This window comes from Danio aesculapii, chromosome 11 (assembly GCF_903798145.1).
Source record: "Danio aesculapii chromosome 11, fDanAes4.1, whole genome shotgun sequence".
Taxonomy (NCBI): domain Eukaryota; kingdom Metazoa; phylum Chordata; class Actinopteri; order Cypriniformes; family Danionidae; genus Danio; species Danio aesculapii.
Genome location: NC_079445.1, coordinates 16842480 through 16861509, shown reverse-complemented (window position 1 = coordinate 16861509; position 19030 = coordinate 16842480). Strand labels below are relative to the sequence as shown.

General features: G+C 39.0%; 3 non-coding genes across 3 annotated transcripts; 1 reads left to right on the top strand and 2 right to left on the bottom strand.

Moving 5' to 3' along the window:
• Nucleotides 1–61: 61 nt before the first annotated feature.
• Nucleotides 62–143, bottom strand: trnas-gcu (transfer RNA serine (anticodon GCU)). Its single transcript has one exon. It is a non-coding gene; the product is annotated as a tRNA-Ser (tRNA).
• Nucleotides 144–1783: 1640 nt separating this feature from the next.
• Nucleotides 1784–1924, top strand: LOC130237843 (U4 spliceosomal RNA). The gene has a single exon (XR_008838579.1). It is a non-coding gene; the product is annotated as a U4 spliceosomal RNA (small nuclear RNA).
• Nucleotides 1925–2599: 675 nt separating this feature from the next.
• trnas-gcu (transfer RNA serine (anticodon GCU)) lies at nucleotides 2600–2681 on the bottom strand. The gene has a single exon. It is a non-coding gene; the product is annotated as a tRNA-Ser (tRNA).
• Between the last annotated feature and the right edge of the window lie 16349 nt (nucleotides 2682–19030).

The window sequence follows — 19030 nt, the reverse complement described above, 5'->3', positions numbered from 1 at the left end:
GGCACGAGTAATACACCTGCTACTGAATTACCGGGATCTCTCAAATGCCAGAGCATTTGAGCAACGAGGATGGGATTCGAACCCACGCGTGCAGAGCACAATGGATTAGCAGTCCATCGCCTTAACCACTCGGCCACCTCGTCACATACTTTGCCACTTTACTGATGGAGGCTGGACTGTGGCACATATGTGTACGTGTATGTTTTTGCAACTATTTTCGTTAAGATGACACTCAATTTTGCCATAACATGCTTCGAAGCACGAAGAGGGTGCAAGTAAGTTACCTTCCACGTAAAAACCGGGCTCTCTTAAACGAATGACCAGGCTGGAATTCAACTCACACATGCAAAGCAAAACGGATTAACAGTGCATCGCCTTGACCTCTCAGCGACCTCGCCACGCATATAGGTGCTCTCCTAACGGAGACTGGTCTATGGCATATACGTATGTTTTTGCAGCTATTTTCGCTAAGTATCACACACAATTTTGCCATAAACATCCTTTAAGACGCTGAGAGGTGCAAGTAAGAAACCTTAGACAGAAGCAGTTGCCTCTCTCAAAACAGTGAAACTATGAGGATGGGATTTAAACCAGAACTTGCAGAGTACAACATACTAACCTAAGCACTCGGCCACCTCGTCACGTGTAAGCACAGCGTTGTGCTAGAGAAAGGATTAACTTTTGGGACTCGAATGGATGTTTTTACAGAAAAGATGAAGATAAAGGTTGTCATAAGGAGCTTTATCAGTAGCTCTGATCAGTGCCCCAGAGTTAGGGCTGATTTATACCTCGGCGTCAAGCTCACGCGTATGCTACGGCGCAGCCTACACGTAGTTGCATAGCACCTCGCTGTGGCCGTCGGCGACATTGACGCGCACCTCTCAAAAAATGTAACGCGTACGCGTAGCTCTGAGATTGGTCGACTTGGTAGCGCTGACGAGTGTGGGCGGAGGTGAGAGCCTCACGAGCGTGAAGTGTGGAGTCCCATGAAAAAAAAAAAAGTGTGGAGTCCCATGAAGGAGCTCCGCATGGAGACTGTTGTTTTGTGTTTACCTTTTAATTAGAGTTGTTGCACGTCCACTGGTTCCTGCCTCAAAATGAGCGAATTTGAGCCACATGCACATTAAAGAAGCGTTCAGAAAAAAACAAAACACCAGCAAAGAAACTCAACACAGAGAAACATAAACACCTACTGCCACCTAGCGTTTCGGAAGTGTATTGCAGAGCAACAGAAACAGTGCGCAGAAGTATAAGTGCACGGCTACGCGCAAGGCTTGCGCCGTGGATCACGCTGATCACTTGACACAGAAGTATAAACCAGGCTTTATTGTTCAACATTAACTGCAACATGTTTCTTCTGGTTTTGTTGGAGAGAAACTAGACAGAATGCCTGAGTCTAAAAACGGCAGCATCGCTGACCTTGGATTTCTGTCAAAATATGGTTTCAGTGCCCTTGCATTCTTCATTACCTTACCCCAATCCCTGTACAGCCCAATAAATACATCCCAATCTCATCCCTTTTCTCTGCCGTTCAGCGTTGTGACTCCGCCCCCTTTACCAGATTACCCACAATTCTCTTCTCCCAGATTCACATAAGTAGTGTATACTTTTCTTTTAAGTAAAAATGAAACAATGTATAAGTAATTATTTTTGGACAAATCAATACCCTGTTCTGCTGACACGGCATGCACTCATTAGTGCCAGAGGGCTGATTGCTGGCAGTTTAAAATTTGATGCCACCTTGTCGTTGCATGTCCAGATTGGTACACAGAAGAGTTCAGCTATTCTTTCGCAGAGGCAATAGCGTAGCCTATGAGGTCTATCCGAGGCGTGATCATTGCTGGTTGAAAACTTTACCCAATACCTCGCTGAGATGACTTGAAATACAGTCAGCTCTGGCAATTTTTGTCAGCCTTTTAGTAGGCTTAATGTTCTGTTGAAAAGGATAGCTGTGCTTCTGTTTCATTAACATGTTGCAACTTTCGTTGAGCTCCTAAACATGCAGCAGGCTGGATTAACCTGTACCATAACATTCTTTAGAATGCAAGCAGAGTGCGTGTAAGAAACCTTCCATGGAAGCACCAGGCTCTCTGAAATGCAAAAGCAATTGAACGACGAGAATGGGATTTGAACCCACACAGGCGGAGCACAGTGGATTTGCCGTCCATCCCTGCCGGAGGCTGGATTAACTTTTACCATAACATCCTTCAAAACGCTAGGAGGGTGCGAGTAAAACACCTTCCACGGAAGCACCGGGCTCTCTCAAACACCAGAGCAAATGAGCGACGAGGATGGGATTCAAACCCACACATGCAGTGCAAAATGGATTAGAAGTGCATCACCTTAACTACTCGGCCACCTCATCAGCAGAATCAATTAGCAGTCCATCGCCTTAACCACTCGGCCACCTTGTCACATATGTTCTTGCTTTCCTGATGGAGGCTGGACTGTGGCACATATGTGTATATGGATGTTTTTGCAACTATTTTGCAAAAATATTCGGTAAGATGACATTCAATTTTGCCATAACATGCTTCGAAGCACGAAGATGGTGCGAGTAAGATAACTTCCCCGGAAGCACCGGGCTCCCTTAAATGAACGACGAGGATGGGATTCGAACCCATGCATGCAGAGCACAATGGATTAGCAGTCCATCGCCTTAACCACTCGGCCACCTCGTCATGCATGAAGCCACTTTCCTGATGGGGGCTGGACTTTGGCATATATGTATGTATTTGCAGCTGCTTTCGATACAGATGACATTCAATTTTGCAGCAACATCCTTCAAAACGCTAAGAGGGCACGAGTAACACCTTCCACTGAATTACCGGGATCTCTCAAATGCCAGAGCATTTGAGCGATGAGGATGGGATTCTAACCCACGCGTGCAGAGCACAATGGATTAGCAGTCCATCGCCTTAACCACCCGGCCACCTCGCCACTTTACTGATGGAGGCTGGACTGTGGCACATATGTGTACGTGTATGTTTTTGCAACTATTTTCGTGAAGATGACACTCAATTTTGGCATAACATGCTTCGAAGCACAAAGAGGGTGCAAGTAATTTACACTGTAAAACAAATTCTGTAAAATTTCCGGAAAAATACTGGCAGCTATGGTTTCCAGAACTTTTTTGTAAAAAATACAGAATTTTTCTGTAAAATTGTTTTTACAGAAAAATGTTGTATTTTTAACAAGAGTAAATTGTATTCATTAACTGATGCAATGATCATTTACAAACCTTTGAGCTAATTATTTATATTCGCAGAAAGCAACTACGTTTTAATTGGCATTTACTGGCATTAAAATCAACATTTTAAATATCTAAGTAATATATCTGAGCAGATTGATATTGAGAACCATCGTACATCAGTTCACTACAAAAACTTTTTAAATAAAGTCATTAAATGCATTATTGTGTTAATGTGTGACTAATTAACAAACAGACTTTCACTGCATTAGTAACTACAATTACCTTTAAACAAAAGATGCAGCATAACATCAGATTCAGCGAGTTCATCTTGGACTTGCACACAGATGCTACTATCCTCCACAATAGTGATACAAAAATGTTTTACAGTATTTTGCTGTTGTTTTTCCTGATTTTACAAAAAAATACTGACAGCTGTGGTTGCCTGTAATCTACTGTTTTTAACATTTTACATTTGTAAATTCAATCTACAGAATTTTTCTGTTAAAAATACATTTCACAGTCTGTATTTTTCATCGAACAAATTTAACCCCTCAAATCCCAGAGCAAAATCCACACTGGTGTCCTCACTACAGAGGGTTGAACACTCAGACAGTGATGTTAATGAGATAAATACGTGTCTAATTAAAGGAGGATTAATAATTATTGATGAACAAGTGTTAACAAGCAGAATTACTGAAGGAAAGAAAAACAAGACCAAATAACACAAATTACAGCCAAAATCAAAGATGAAATCAACTGAGAATAACACTCTAAATAAAAATAATAATTAATAAAAATAATTACACAATAAAACTTTTATTTCTCAAGAGCTCAGCAGAGATCATTAAACAGCTCCACAAACATCAGGAGCTTCACTTATTACTGACCTTTGACTGTTTCTGTCACATGAACAAAAGCTCTTAATGAAATTTCTGTTGTTCATTTGAAGTCACCATGATGGAAGACAGAGTCTGTTTTAGTCGGGATCTTCAACTTCTTGATTCAAAATAGGTTTTACTTTGGTTGCAATAATTAATTGTGATAATCACGCTAATTGCATAACATGAAAAGCTTAAACATACATAAAATTAAGTGTGATGAGATTAACTATCTTATCAAAGTCACCCATGCATTCTTGTTGAATATCATCTGTAGTGTGAGAATTGAAGCTGCAGCTGCATTGAAGCTGCAGCTGCAGTCAATCATATCACGTGCTCCTCCCGAAATTAGTTTGAAAACTTCACTAAGGGAACGTTCGGACTCAGACTTGAGGTTTCGCTACTCTCTGGGGATAGAAAAGACTCCTGTGGCCTTTCTAAGCCATCTTGGAAACACTTCTCCCTGTGACCAAAAACCAATGTTCGGTAGCAGAAAGGGCGTCTGGCGAGTGTGTCTAGGTAGTCCCCAGAGCACGGCAGTCACGATGATGAGCACGATGATGAAGAATATGTGTTTAGGGTGATCAGGGGGGGGGGGGGGGGGGTGTCATCAGGCACTTTGCGGACAATAGGCAATCAGGGGAATGAACGGGCACCCTGTGGACAATTAGGAGGAGGAGGGTGATGAATAGGCAGTAAGGGGATCAATGGGCATCCTGCGCACAATGAGGAAGACAAGGGTGAAAAACAGGCAGTCGGGAGGGGTGAACAGGCACTTTGTGGACAATAAGCAGTCAGGGGGATCAATAGGCACCCTGCGGACAATGAGGAAGATGGAGGATCAATAGGCATTTAGGGGAGATATATAGGCACTTTGTGGACAAAATGGTAGTCAGGGGGACTAATAGGCACTTGGGGGCAGTAAGGAGGACCCGGGAGGGGTCTGCGAAGTGCTTGGGCACCCCCAAAGGCGTTCATAGCTTATGGCCGATTTCGACGACTTATGACCGTATGGCAAAAGTGTAGTCAATAGAATAAGTGGCTCGTGTCGTCCAAAAGTTGAGTACGATCCCTCGCTCCAACTATGCATCATCTGGCAACTTATTAGAATGGGAAAATTTCCACAAACAGCCTAGGTTCCCTTATCAGAGGTAGACCAGAGAAAAACTGTTATTTGCAAGTTTGTCCTACGTAATTAATAACAAAAGAAAAAATAGAGTAAAATTTATTGAATGGAAATGTTTGCGATTCACGTTTGCAAATTCATCTTAAGATGGTGCCTTTATAGCAATGTGCGTGCAGTTGATCGCTCCGATTACATTGGGAAAACCGGCAATCGCTGCAAATTGAACTTTAATGTTTGGCTGGTCAACTGCATGGTATGGAAACCTTATTTACCTGCTAGACATGCAAATGATCCCGTCCCATACAGCTGGCATTGCACGGCTCAAAAATACTTTGTAGTGTGCAATTTAAAATAACTGCCTCTAGGAGTCGCCAATGGAAATGAAACAAACACACAAGAAATACACGTACGCCAGACATGAAGTTGGCTTGGACCAACACACACTCATGTTAATTTCATTGTTAGTTTATCCAAATGCGAGCATGAAATCTGGCATACACAAAGTTTTTGTGTGCACGCAGCATTGATACATGAGGCCCCTGATCTTCAATGAGAGCCCATGTAAATCCTCTCTTTTATCTCTCTGCATTGGTTACCGCGCGAGGCTTGTATCAAGTTTAAATCACTGGCACTGCACCCGCTTACCTCCACCTACTGGTGAAGATCTACATACCCTCCAGGAGCCTCCAATCTGAGAGCGAGCGCAGGCTATAAATCACTTTCCAAAACCTTTTCATTGATTGTTAAATGCTGGGGGAATGTCTTCCCATTCCCAACTAAATGTAAATGTAAGATTCTCAAATGTAATCATTCTGTCTCAATCTCAAAAATAATAAAATAAAAAAACAAAATAACAATAATCCATGCACAACACTATTCATTTACACAATCCAATTCATAAATTCCGAAGACAATTTGTGAATTTAAGAGTTGTGTGCTACTTCATAAAAATTCCAGAGACTTAAGGAAATCACTAAATTTGTCCCTTTGGGGCAGTGGCTTTATTTGAATATTACATGCGTTTATTGCAACAAAGTTAATTAATTGTTTTTTTAACCCTTATAGCAGATGAATCCTTCTGGATGTGTCTAAAGTGTATGATGTCGGGTACTAAACAAAAGCTAGTGATATTTGCAATACATTGGTGTAAATGAAGAACTAGTATCAGAAACAGTATTTGTCTTGTAACATTTGATGTAAGATAGTAACGAACTTACAAGATATTTTACCACATGAAATTACCAAGCAGTCTGTTAATGACTTACCCCGAGCATAATGGTATGGTGCGTGCGCCTGCCCTCCATGGCAACTGCTCATTGGAAGACAGTGCCATTGTCATGGACCAAACCAGATCACTTAAAAACCTACTGCAACAGTAAAACTTTTCTTTTTGCATTTGGTTGCTCATACTCGCTGCTGCTCTCTGCCCCCTCTCGGACACTGCACTGCCAAGTAATCGGGTCTCAAAGAACTTTCCATGCAACCTCTAAAAGTTTAGGAACTGCCGAAACCACAAAAAACTTCTGCAAACCGACTCTCAGCAGAGTCTGTCACCCTGGTAACCCAGGACAACTTCCAATCAAGCAAGTGAATCTCAAGGATGTCACTGAAGCTCAGTCACCAACCAATCAAGTACGCCGTCTTTCGTTGAGGCCAGTCGGTAAAGGAAATTCAAATAAATGTTGTCTCTTTCTGATCTGGTGCAAATTGATCTTAAGCAGTTAAAGATAAGCCAAATCTCTGATTTTGTGGTTTCTCAGGTGTGATTCTAATATCTAGTAATAAGAGCTCAAATTAATTTGGGATGGTTGTCAACTCATTTTGTACAAGCACCAAAATTGAGAACCACTGCTCTGAGGTACTCAAAATAACAAACTATCATACTCCAAATGAATTGCCTTCCTAAAGTTACTTCTCTTCTTCAGTATATCCCTGTAAATATTTCTTTACAATATTTAAAACAGTTAGATAATTTAGTCAATCAATTTCACCGGAACAATAAGCACCCTTGGTTGCATAGGAGTGCATTGCAACAGCCAGTTTATAAAAAAAGGGTTGGGGCTTCCTGAGCATTTATTTAATTATTACGCCTTCAGTCTGAGACATCTCTCGCACCCTCCTGAGAGAGCTCCATCTTGGTTTATGGTTGAACAAGCCATCCTACTTCCCCTTCCACCACTACAATAGTTATCTATCTATTTATTCATTTTATTTTGTAAATAAGTTATTTTTTAGGCTGATCTCAAAAATATAATAATTTTTACTGACAGAATTTTAGGTGTAGGCTAGGACTTTCTCTGCCATTTGCAGATAATGTTGTCCTTTTGGCTTCATAGGACATGGACCTTCAGCATGCAGTGGGAGGGTTTGTTGCCGAGTGTGGCATGGCAGGGAAAGAAACAGCACCTCTAAGTCAGAAACCATGGTGCTTGACTGGAAAAAGGTGGCCATCTCAAATTTGGAGGAGAGTAATTACCCCAAATGGAGTTCAAGTATCTGCATTTTTTTTCATGAGGAATGGAATTTGAGATTAAAAGATGGATCAGTGCAGTGGCAGCAGTAATGCAGTTGATGTGATTGTCTGTTGTGGTGAAGGAGCTGAGACGAAAGGCAATGTTCTCAATTTACCGCTCAATCTAGGTTTCTACTCTCACCTATGGTCATGACTCAAAGGACAAGATCTCAGATACAACAGGACACATTTTACAAAATGTTATGACCCGCTTGTTTGAGTCGCACCATGAAAGAGATGAGCTAACAAAATAGCCTGAATGCAAATTATTTATTATAAAATGTAACTCATAGAACAATCAAACAAAGCAAGCAACAAATGTCTAGGGATAATAATGAAGATAAAGAACTTAGGATATAATCACAACAACACTTAAACTACATGATACTAGTAATGCAAAACAAAACCATAAGGTTAAAGAGTCAATGAGATGGCAGGTCTTGACATGAGGACTCCCGAGTAGCCACAGCGTCCTGGGGTAGCTAGCACAGCAACTTTTATATACCCATTGATGAGTAATGCAGGCATCCAATCAGGATTTACCACATACTCCAATCTGGAGTCTTGGGATCATCACAGTGTATTAATATTGTAAAACTTAATACCTGTCGCTCTGCCTAAATAATAAAATATTCATCCAGTTTATGTTCTAGTAAACGTAGTAAACTAAAAAGAATCTTGAACCTAAAAGTAAAGAAACTTTACCAATAAAAGATGCAACACAGGACAATTGAATGGGCTTTCTAAACTTGAGGCCCTGGTATACTGCAAACTAACCGTCCTGGAGCTCCACCTTCTTTGATGTGCGGTGTCTTCCCAGTGATTTGTTTCTCATTCAGGGAGTCGGACAGAGAACATCATCCAAAACAACACTAGCTACATGAATACACTGGAGAGTGGAGTACAGATGTATCCGCACCTGTACAATCACTTGCAAAGAGATTTTAAGCCACAGAGGTGCTGTTTGCCGGATGTTTATAAAACTGTTCTTCTCTCAGCCCCCATCATTATGTTTACAGTAAACGCGAGGAGCACAACACATTTACAACCCCACCTACTGCAGTGTAGGAGTGCTGGAAAACAGTATACCATCACTCAGCCTTTTCTAACATTATTCAGACATGAAACATCCTGTGCAGATGAGAAAATGTATTGCTGCATTCATGTCATGTGGCAACTTTTTTTCCTTGTGTTTCTTAAGCTGCGCCGAATGAGCAAAACTCTGTAGACACTGATCAGATCTGTACAGTTTCTCTACAGTGGTAATCCTCTTTTGTGTTTTCAGAGGTGTTAACTGATTAAACCTCTTGTCACAGTGTGAACACTTGTACGGTCTCTCCAGTGTGAATCGTCTGGTGCAGTTTCAATTTTAGAGCTGTAATAAAAGTCTTCCCACACTCAAGCACATATACTCTTTCACACCAGTGTGGATCTGCATGTGCTCATTAAGGTTTGCTGATCGGTTGAAACTCTTCCCACACTGAGTGCATGTGAATGGCTTCTCTCCAGTGTGGATCTTCATGTGTTTATTAGTCTGATGAGTTGCTGAAACTCATCCCACGCCGAAGCTGCGGTCACACTAGCAAAATTCTGTTGTAAGGCGCTGCGAAATCAGGCGGGATCAAACAAGATGATTAGACATTAAAAAATGTGAGTGATTGGTCCATATTTTAAATTTCTGTCCAGAGAGGTCATGTTTTAATCTACGATTGGTCTCACACGGTCAAATGATGCGATTTTGCAGGTCAGAGTTCACCAAGTTTGAACTTTGCAACGCAGTGAACTGCGAATCTTGACGCACAAACTTTGTTTCCGGTTTGACGCATTCGTGTCCACATGAACGGAAGTCTATGGGGAGAAAAGTCCAGTGTGACCGCGGCTTAAGTGCAAGTGAATGGTTTCTCTCCAGTGTGGATCCTCATGTGTTGATTAAGGGATGATGATTGGCTGAAACGCTTCCCACACTGAGTGCATGTGAATGGTTTCTCTCCACTGTGGATCCTCATGTGTTGATTAATGTGTGATGAGCAGTTAAAACTCTTCCCACACTGAGTGCATGTGAATGGTTTCTCTCCACTGTGGATCCTCATGTGTTGATTAATGTGTGATGAGCAGTTAAAACTCTTCCCACACTGAGTGCATGTGAATGGTTTCTCTCCACTGTGGATCCTCATGTGTTGATTAATGTGTGATGAGCAGTTAAAACTCTTCCCACACTGAGTGCATGTGAATGGTTTCTCTCCACTGTGGATCCTCATGTGTTGATTAATGTGTGATGAGCAGTTAAAACTCTTCCCACACTGAGTGCATGTGAATGGTTTCTCTCCAGTGTGAACCATCATGTGTAGATTAAGGTGTGATGAGCATTTAAAACTCTTCCCACACTGAGTGCATGTGAATGGTTTCTCTCCAGTGTGATTCATCATGTGTAGATTAAGGGATGATGATTGTCTGAAACTCTTCCCACACTGAGTGCAAGTGAATGGTTTCTCTTCATTGTGAATCATCATGTGTAGATTAAGGGATGATGATTGTCTGAAACTCTTCCCACACTGAGTGCAAGTGAATGGTTTCTCTCCGGTGTGGACCCTCATGTGTTGATTAAGGTGTGATGAGGATTTAACACTCTTCCCACACTGGGTGCATGTGAAAGGTTTCTCTCCAGTGTGGATCCTCATGTGTTGATTAAGAGATGATGATTGGCAGAAACTCTTCCCACACTGAGTGCATGTGAATGGTTTCTCCCCAGTGTGGATCATCGTGTGTAGATTAAGGGATGATGATTGGCTGAAACTCTTCCCACACTGAGTGCAAGTGAATGGTTTCTCTCCAGTGTGGATCCTCATGTGTTTATTAAGGGATGATGAATGGCTGAAACTCTTCCCACACTGAGTGCATATGAATGGTTTCTCTCCAGTGTGGATCCTCATGTGTAGATTAAGGTGTGATGAGCATTTAAAACTCTTCCCACACTGAGTGCATGTGAATGGTTTCTCTCCAGTGTGGATCCTCATGTGTTGATTAAGGGATGATGATATGCTGAAACTCTTCCCACACTGAGTGCATGTGAATGGTTTCTCTCCAGTGTGGATCCTCATGTGTAGATTAAGGTTTGATGATTGGTTGAAACTCTTCCCACACTGAGTGCATGTGAATGGTTTCTCTCCAGTGTGGATCTTCATGTGAATCTTAAGATAGCCTTTTCTTCCAAAACTCTTTCCACACAGAGTGCAGGTGAAACGATTCTTGTCTCTCCTTTTCAAAATACCATCAGTCTGTAAATGAGTTTTTTCCTCAATTTTGACATGATGTTCCTCCTCTTTACTCCCCTCATTCTCTTCAATTAGGTCTGGAAAAAAACAACAAAATAAAACATTGGTTTCCATTAAGTCCTAAAAACTCTCGTCAAAAGCTGAAAAATGAAAAGACACAGGAAACGTTGGCTACACACTGTAATTTTGATGCACATTAAATGTAAAATAAACCAGATCATATTTTGTTTGGTCCATAAAGGCTGATTTATACTTCTGCGTCAAGTGCACGCATAAGCTACGGCACAGCCTACGCGTGAACGCATAGCCCTCGCCGTGGCATCGCTGACATGCAGCTTTCAAAAAAATTAAAGTTCTCAGAAAAAAAGTTCTTGGGTAACAGCTGAACAAACAGCTGCATATTTGCCTCACAGACATGAGACATACCTGTACAGCATCTGCATAAAGGCTGGAATATTCATCTTTCCCCTTATGTGCTGTTGGGTAATTTTCATGCATTCTGGGGGGGATTTTGAGGCTTAATTTGGCCAAAACTTTCTGTGTTTAAGCAAACGGACTGATATTTGGGGACATCTTATTTTGACATATTCTGAGAAAATGCTTAAAAAAAATGCTGTGAGAAACAAAAAGCGAAAGTACGAATCAACGCGACGGAGCAAAGACTACCGTTTTCGTGCTCGTGATGTCTGTGAACGAGTGCGTCACCAAAGACTTCAGTGCAGTGTGTCCTGAACAAAAAAAAACTAACTGATTTATCTTGCTGGCATGGAGTCAGCTGCCAACTCACCGGCTGGGTTCGTCGACGCCCTCAACCTTCACATTCGCCATTCCCCTCTCATTTCCCTTGACCCCTCGCTCCGTGGATAAAAAGCAAAAGTTTTTGTGTTCTTTGCCCAAATTCACATTTTATTTCTCATTTTGTTTTGTACTATTATTTTCAGTATTATTTTTTCCCCGTTTTCAAATCTGATGAACCTGCTGGCCTGAAATCATTTGCATTTTTTCCTTTCACTTTCATTTGAGTTATAAGTGCTGAGGGTTTTGTGTTTCATTGTCATTATTGTTATATTGTTTGTTTTGTTGTTGATACTGCTGTTTATGTGTGAAAAGTGTTTTTGAATTAATTTTACTGACTAATACAAACTTTATTTAGACAAGCACAGCAATTGTTTGAGTTTTTCTGGTTCTCATTGTTTGTTAATTTATGTGTTTATTTATTTTTGGTTTAATATTTGTAACTGGTGGTGAGAGCTAGCCGTGGTATATTTTCTTTAAAAGGTATTTTGATAGATATTCTGTCTGACGCCCAAGATTAAAAGTTTAAAAACAAGTGACAAACATAATTTTGTAATGTTTGTTTATTTGTTTATTTATTTTTTACTATTGATCATCAGTTACAGTGCAAAAAGTTTCTGCCTTTTATATGGAGTAGTGTGTTGGAGTGAGTGAGAAATGCTGGATTTATACTTTCGCCTTGCATCACATTGCACACTTCTACTGACTGCGTGCGCACCTCGCGAAACGGACAAGGATTTTATACTTGCCGTGTTCGCCGTTGTGATATTCTTTAAAATGACAGGGGGCGGTCAAAAGAAACCCACTTTAAAGTCAGATGGCTAAAAAGGCAATAGTGGTCCAACATTCCTGACCATTATCACCAATAAAGCCTAGAAAAACAGGGCATCAGTATATTGTAAACTGATAGGTTCAAATATTCATTTCCAGTAGGCTTGCCACCATAGACGGTGTTGACGGTGTTACCGGTTTAAAGGCGCAACACCGGTGACATCACGTTTCCATCGTGACACTATCCCTACGTTTTTTTTCCGTTTTTTATTAAATATTTATTTGAATTAAATGGAAAATCTAATTCTAAATAATTTACTTAAGATGAGAGCATGCACTATAATTAAAATCTGAACAGCTACAATATTTCATTTATCACGTGAGGAGAACAAGAGTCGAATTTACAGAAAGAGAATGGCAGACGATTTATTGTCAAAACGTAATGCAAAAGCGCCTGTTCGGCAATATTTCGGGTTCAAACCAAATGCAAAAAGAGAACCTGAAAACGTTAAAGAGGCAATCTGCAAACTTTGCCTGACAAAGGTGGCAGGATCTGGAGGAAACACAACTAATTTATACATGCACCTTTAACGCACCTACTTAATGTTTAACTGTGGGTGGGTCGCGGGTAGATCAGATCAACAGCCATGAATACGCAACGCATACTCTCATTTTAAAAATCATGCGACCATCATCTCACAAGGTTTATTAATAAATCTTATTTTTTATTCAAACGAGTGATTTAGCAATGCTGCGTGTTAATAAGCCAACTGCAGAGAAACAAAGCAACCATCGCAGCAACCGCAGTGATCACTTTTCCCGAAGTTCAGCTGTTCTTTTTTTGCACTTGATTATTATGCGTTTATTGTGGTCTTAATTTAGATGAGCCAATATTTTTTTAAAAATGCAGTAAAGTAACTGTGGCGTTGGGCCACACATCGAACCTGAGGTCTGATCTCATCCCTCTCGTTCTGCTGTCATCCAGACGCCACACAAGTCAAGTTGCAAAACTGAGGCTGGTACCAGCAGACAGAATAGCTGAAGCCTTTGCCAAATCTGTCAAAATACAGCACTGAAATTAACAGGCATAAATGTCTTTGAGCCAAAAAGTCTATCTGTAGGATATCTGTAAAAACGCAAATCACAGCTAATGTTGTAAAAAAAAAAAAAAAAAGAGTGGCTAGTGTGTATTAATGGGTTTTAATATTAATAAAAAAATGCTTGGCCTATTTAAGCTTAACGGCTATACGCTGCCAGTAGGCAAGCCATTCAAAACATTATTTTACTGTGAACTGGGTTATAATGTATATTTTACAATAAAAACTAAATGGAGCATGTCTCGTTGTCAATTAAAACATGCAATTCCTAACACACCAGAGCTGTAGTCTATGCAGTGTGTAAACTTACAGGGAGGTGTTGGTCAATAGTCATACTGCGCACCACGTTACTGAACTCCAATATCTCTAAGGGAAATTATGTTACCAGATAGCCAATAGATTTTACAAATAAAAGGTATTTTAAAAAGGAACAACACACAAATAACAAATAAAACTGGTCCCGTGGAGTTCAGCAATTGTCATCTTGCCAGTGTAAGCTGTGTAGTGTGTATAGCGCCCTTATACAGCGTGTGTTGGCAATTCCCGCAAAACTAAAAGTATAATACGCACACATTTAAAAGCCGAAAAAAGTGGAAAACAGGAAACCCCCACAGTGATACTGGTATTTGCAAAAGCACACACGTTTATTTTCATTGTGAGTGTACACAATAAAAACTAGACACTTAACAGATTCGATTGATGTATTGATCTTATCTGTACGATCAAAACTGAAAGTGTAATTTAAGTTCATTTCAGCATTATGAGGAGATTTGTCAAAACGCATTTACGCGGTCTTCGACCCCTGGGGGTTAAACACCTATATGTATGACGCAGTTGATGACGTTATGTAAGAGTCTAATTGTTGTTGTTCTGAGATTGTATGTAGAGCGGTCTACAAACATTTTTGTGAGTATTAAAGCTGGCATCTGCTGATGAAACTGCAAATATCTACAGTAAACTTTCTATTAATTGAATCTCTGACTCTTGCTCTTCTTGTTGGTCCCCCTATAAAGTGTATTTATGCACACACACACTATAATCTGTTTTACTTCACTGAAATCCATATAAAAGACAGAAACTTTTTTGAAAAGGCCTATCTAGAGGGTTAATGCTGCCAACTGATGATCAACAGTAAAAATGACACATTTTACCTCTTCCCAACAGGGAAAACACCAACAATCTAGAATGCATGATTATTTGGTGTCATGGCTTTGCGGTTAAAAATGTGGTTGTAATGGAAGTCAATGGGTGAAAAACTGCCAGGAACATAATGAAAGGGTATAGAGCTGCACCAGTGTTGCCAACTTAGCAAGTTTGTTGCTGATTTAGCAACTTTGTTTTTCAAAAGGCACCTAGCAACAAATTTAGCAATTTTTAACATTCATCTGGCTACTTTTAGCAATTTTTAAAAAGGGACTTAAAAGAGCAGTGTCTGCAGGCTTCACCCAGTAGAGTAAATTGCTCAGATTGTTTTTCATAACTGTTAATTTACTAATATACGTTGACATGTATAATTGTTGGTAATTTAGGTAGCAATACATTCCAATAGTGCTATAATTGTTGTCACTTTCACAAATGTGTTAATTTCACAAGTTTAAAAGAGTAAGTAACACAAGCTGTGATTGTTAAAAAGTAAGTAACAATTCTTATCAAAAAGTGTTTGTATTACTTTTACAAATAGTCAACTATATTTTTCATACAAATCTAAGTGAACATATTTCAAATAATGTTTTTGCTGAGATGGCCTGTCAATTTGAGAAAACATTATTTTTTTTATATACTACATAAAGATGTAGTTTTGAGTTGCAATTATGCAGTGACATCATCACGCAAAGTAATGTGTTAATAAGAACCTATTTATTGTGCATCTGCATATAATTTTTTAATATAATATAATACACAGAGTAGAGACATGATGGGCTTACGCTTGTCAGATACTACATGATGACGTCACTGATTTGCAAATTGATGCGTAACGTCATTTGGCAACAACTAGATACTTTTTGGGCAGGCTTTAGCTGCTTTTTATTGGAAATAGTTGGCAACACTGGGTTGCATCATTATTCGTATTATCATGATAACGATATTGTTGGCCCATGATCAACAATTAAATATAGTCACGATATTAAAGTATAAACACCAAGCTGTTGTTTTAATGAGTGGAGTTTACGGATTGTACCGCAACACAAGCATGAGGTGGCTGCATCTATATTGCAACCTCATTAACCACTTTAAAAGCCATCACAAAGTGGCTGTCATGAGTGGATTAATGAGCTCAGGAGAATTCTGCTTTGCATTTTTCTATGCATTACTAACATCACTAAACCAGACATTTGTTTTAGAAGTTAACCAATATTCGCAGAGATTCAGCAGTTTTTTTTTTTCTGATGCGTTTGCCAGTCATGTAGACAGAAGACACTATCCAATTGTTTCAATGTAAAATAAAATTCATTGTGGCCCTGTTCATGCGGGTATTCAGGTTAGTTTATCAATTTGATGCAACTTTTATTATTTACAAGTAAAGAGAATGCCATTAAAAGTTTCAGATCAATTAACTCAATTTATAAAAAAGACTAGCCTGTTTTATGCATTAAATAATGAAATAGATAACTAATTTCCCTTATTTCCGATTAGACCATGCACTTTATTCAGTTTTAATAGGTATATATGCTTTTTTTTTTAAAGGGCACCTAGGTTAGCCATTCGTTTAACAAATATTTTAGCACATCAAAAATAATTAAAATATTTTGTCTTTTGATTTAAAAATGTATGCTTAGGATCAGGAATTGATCGTGCACATTGTAGACTACACACAAAATATAACATTCACAAAGATGTATCTTAAGGAAAACCACCAATTGACGGGCACTGCTTTCGGTTTAAAAGAATAAAGCAGATTTAAAAAATAATTAAATCAATAAAAATTTGCAGAAGAGAAATAATTGGCATGGCTATGCAGGACCATGGTTTGCATGTGTGTGTCTGTGTGTAAACTCGCTTTCAGAAAGGAGAGACAGAAACCGCTTACTGCTGTGGGGCTGCCTCTGAATAAAAAAAAAATGTTTAAAAAAACCCTTAAAGAAAAGAGATATAAGCCCAGCTTATATTGCTTTATTGATCCTGTGGAAAAGCAATAATGAACCGGTTTAAATATTTCTGCATAATGTGTTGAAAAACTACGTTTTGACAAAACTTAAACCAAAAAGATTCATGGCTTTGGAACAAACATTAGGGGCTGAAGCCCCAAAAGCCCAACAACTCCTGCGCCGCCCTTGATCAGGAATAAACACCAACCTATTTGTTGTTCAGAGTCTTCTTTTTTAATTTTGCAGGGTTCTGGATCACTCATGTTCTCGCTGTCCTTCAATAAAGTCTTCAATGGAGCCTGATGGGAATATTTCAGTGTTTATAGCTGAACTGGAGGAGGAGGAGCTTCACTGGAGGAGGAGACAATTATTGTAATTTCATGCTGTTTGCATATATTTATATTTGAATGCACTGGCTATATTCATGGAAACACTTATATTAAATTTTCAATATATAATTGACAATCATAACTCTTTCTGAAACATCATTAATTGTTTATTTTAAAACACACAAATAACAACAACAACACTGATAAAGTCTTAAGCTCTTTCAGTCTGATCAATGATAAAAATTCCTCCAGAAAACACATTTTTAAACATTTGCCTTAAAATATTTCCTGAATAAAAACATTCTCTAATATCATTTTAAATATACATTCTATTAAAATATGTTTTACCATCAAAATATTCTCACACAAGTTAAACATAGGTTTTACTTCCCAGTTCAATAAATGTGTGCAAATCTTGAGTAGCTGATTCTACATCATCGAGGTAAAGTTGGTTTTATATTGGGATATTCAGACATTCTCCCTAATAATATAGTTTCATAAAAGTATTATTTGCAAACTCTAAATAGAGAAATCATATTAGCAACCAATAACTGTCACAGTACAACATTGTTCACAGTCAAATAAACAGTGTTAATGTTGTTTTCAAGTCACACTTGCATGCTAATTCCGATCGAATATTCAAAGTAACATAGTAAACAATATAGAGACTTCTAAATGAACGAATGTGCGAATATAAAACCAACTTTACCTCTATGCGAGAAACGCATTACAGAAGTGTTTACAGCGTAGCATCGAGCTAAATACAAGAGAGTATATTAGCAATGAGCACATATGTTAAAGTGGTTCCACCCGCAAGATAATTGCAGCAAATCTGCAAACGCTACAACAGACAGATATAATACACTTACTTTGAATAGACGCACAACACTCGTAACATAAGTGAAATTACACAGCAAACAGCAAAGCTCTGCACTTTCCACTCTTTGCCTCAGACTGAGCGCCATGGGCGGGATTATTGCCTGCACGCTGATCAGCGAAAGCTGATTGGCTGCCTGCATGTGGCTCAGAAAAAGCTGATTGGCTGCCTGTGGGCGCTCGGCGATAGCTGATTGGCTGCCTGTTTCTTAACCAGTCTCTTTACAACAGAGGGAAACATTTGTGGACATAAGATTAATTTGTCTTCATTTCAGACTCTTCAGAGGAATATAACATTGTTTCTGTGCAAACCCTGATTGTATAATAACGTCAAGTCTGGCCCTACAGATTTTTTTTTACATTATTTTATATTTGACTGCACAAATCTTCTCAGTACATGTCAAACAAAGACATTCACTCAATTACTAATAGATCTCAGATTTCTTTACCTGTTTGAGTGAGTTTTTGGAATAATATATTTAAGTGACTGAATTATTTATATTTAAGTACATTAATTCCTCTTATATAATAAAGTTGGTGAAGTCTCCACTCATAACTGCTCTCCACTAAATCACAAACCTGCTCAATCTAATAATTTCCCCAAATTTTGTATTCAGACTGAAGATAAAGTAATTTGCTATGGGTGTACTTAATATGAAGTGTTTTGCGTTGACTTTTCCAGTTCTCCTAAAAATGCTTTTATCCAAACTTTTGTATCCTCTAAAATTGTATTTTTAGTTACTCTTTAAAAGCCTTCTTACTATAAATGTATTAATTTATAGCTTTTTCTTTCTACATTTGGCATCCAGAGATTTTGATATGTGAACTCTAATAATTATTGCAAAACATCATAATGTTATTTCGCATTATGTCCATATAGGACTGATTATCTTGTGGGACGTCAAACACACGACCGAATTATCATGCGTATGTTTGGCCGACCATTTATAGATGTTAGAATTAAAGGGGCCGACGATTTGATCTTTGGCTGACGTTGGCCCAACAAATGTGTGCTGTCTGGGATATATATATATATATATATATGAAAGGGTCATGGAGGTGCAGTGAGTAGCACGATCGTCATGCTCATCTTCA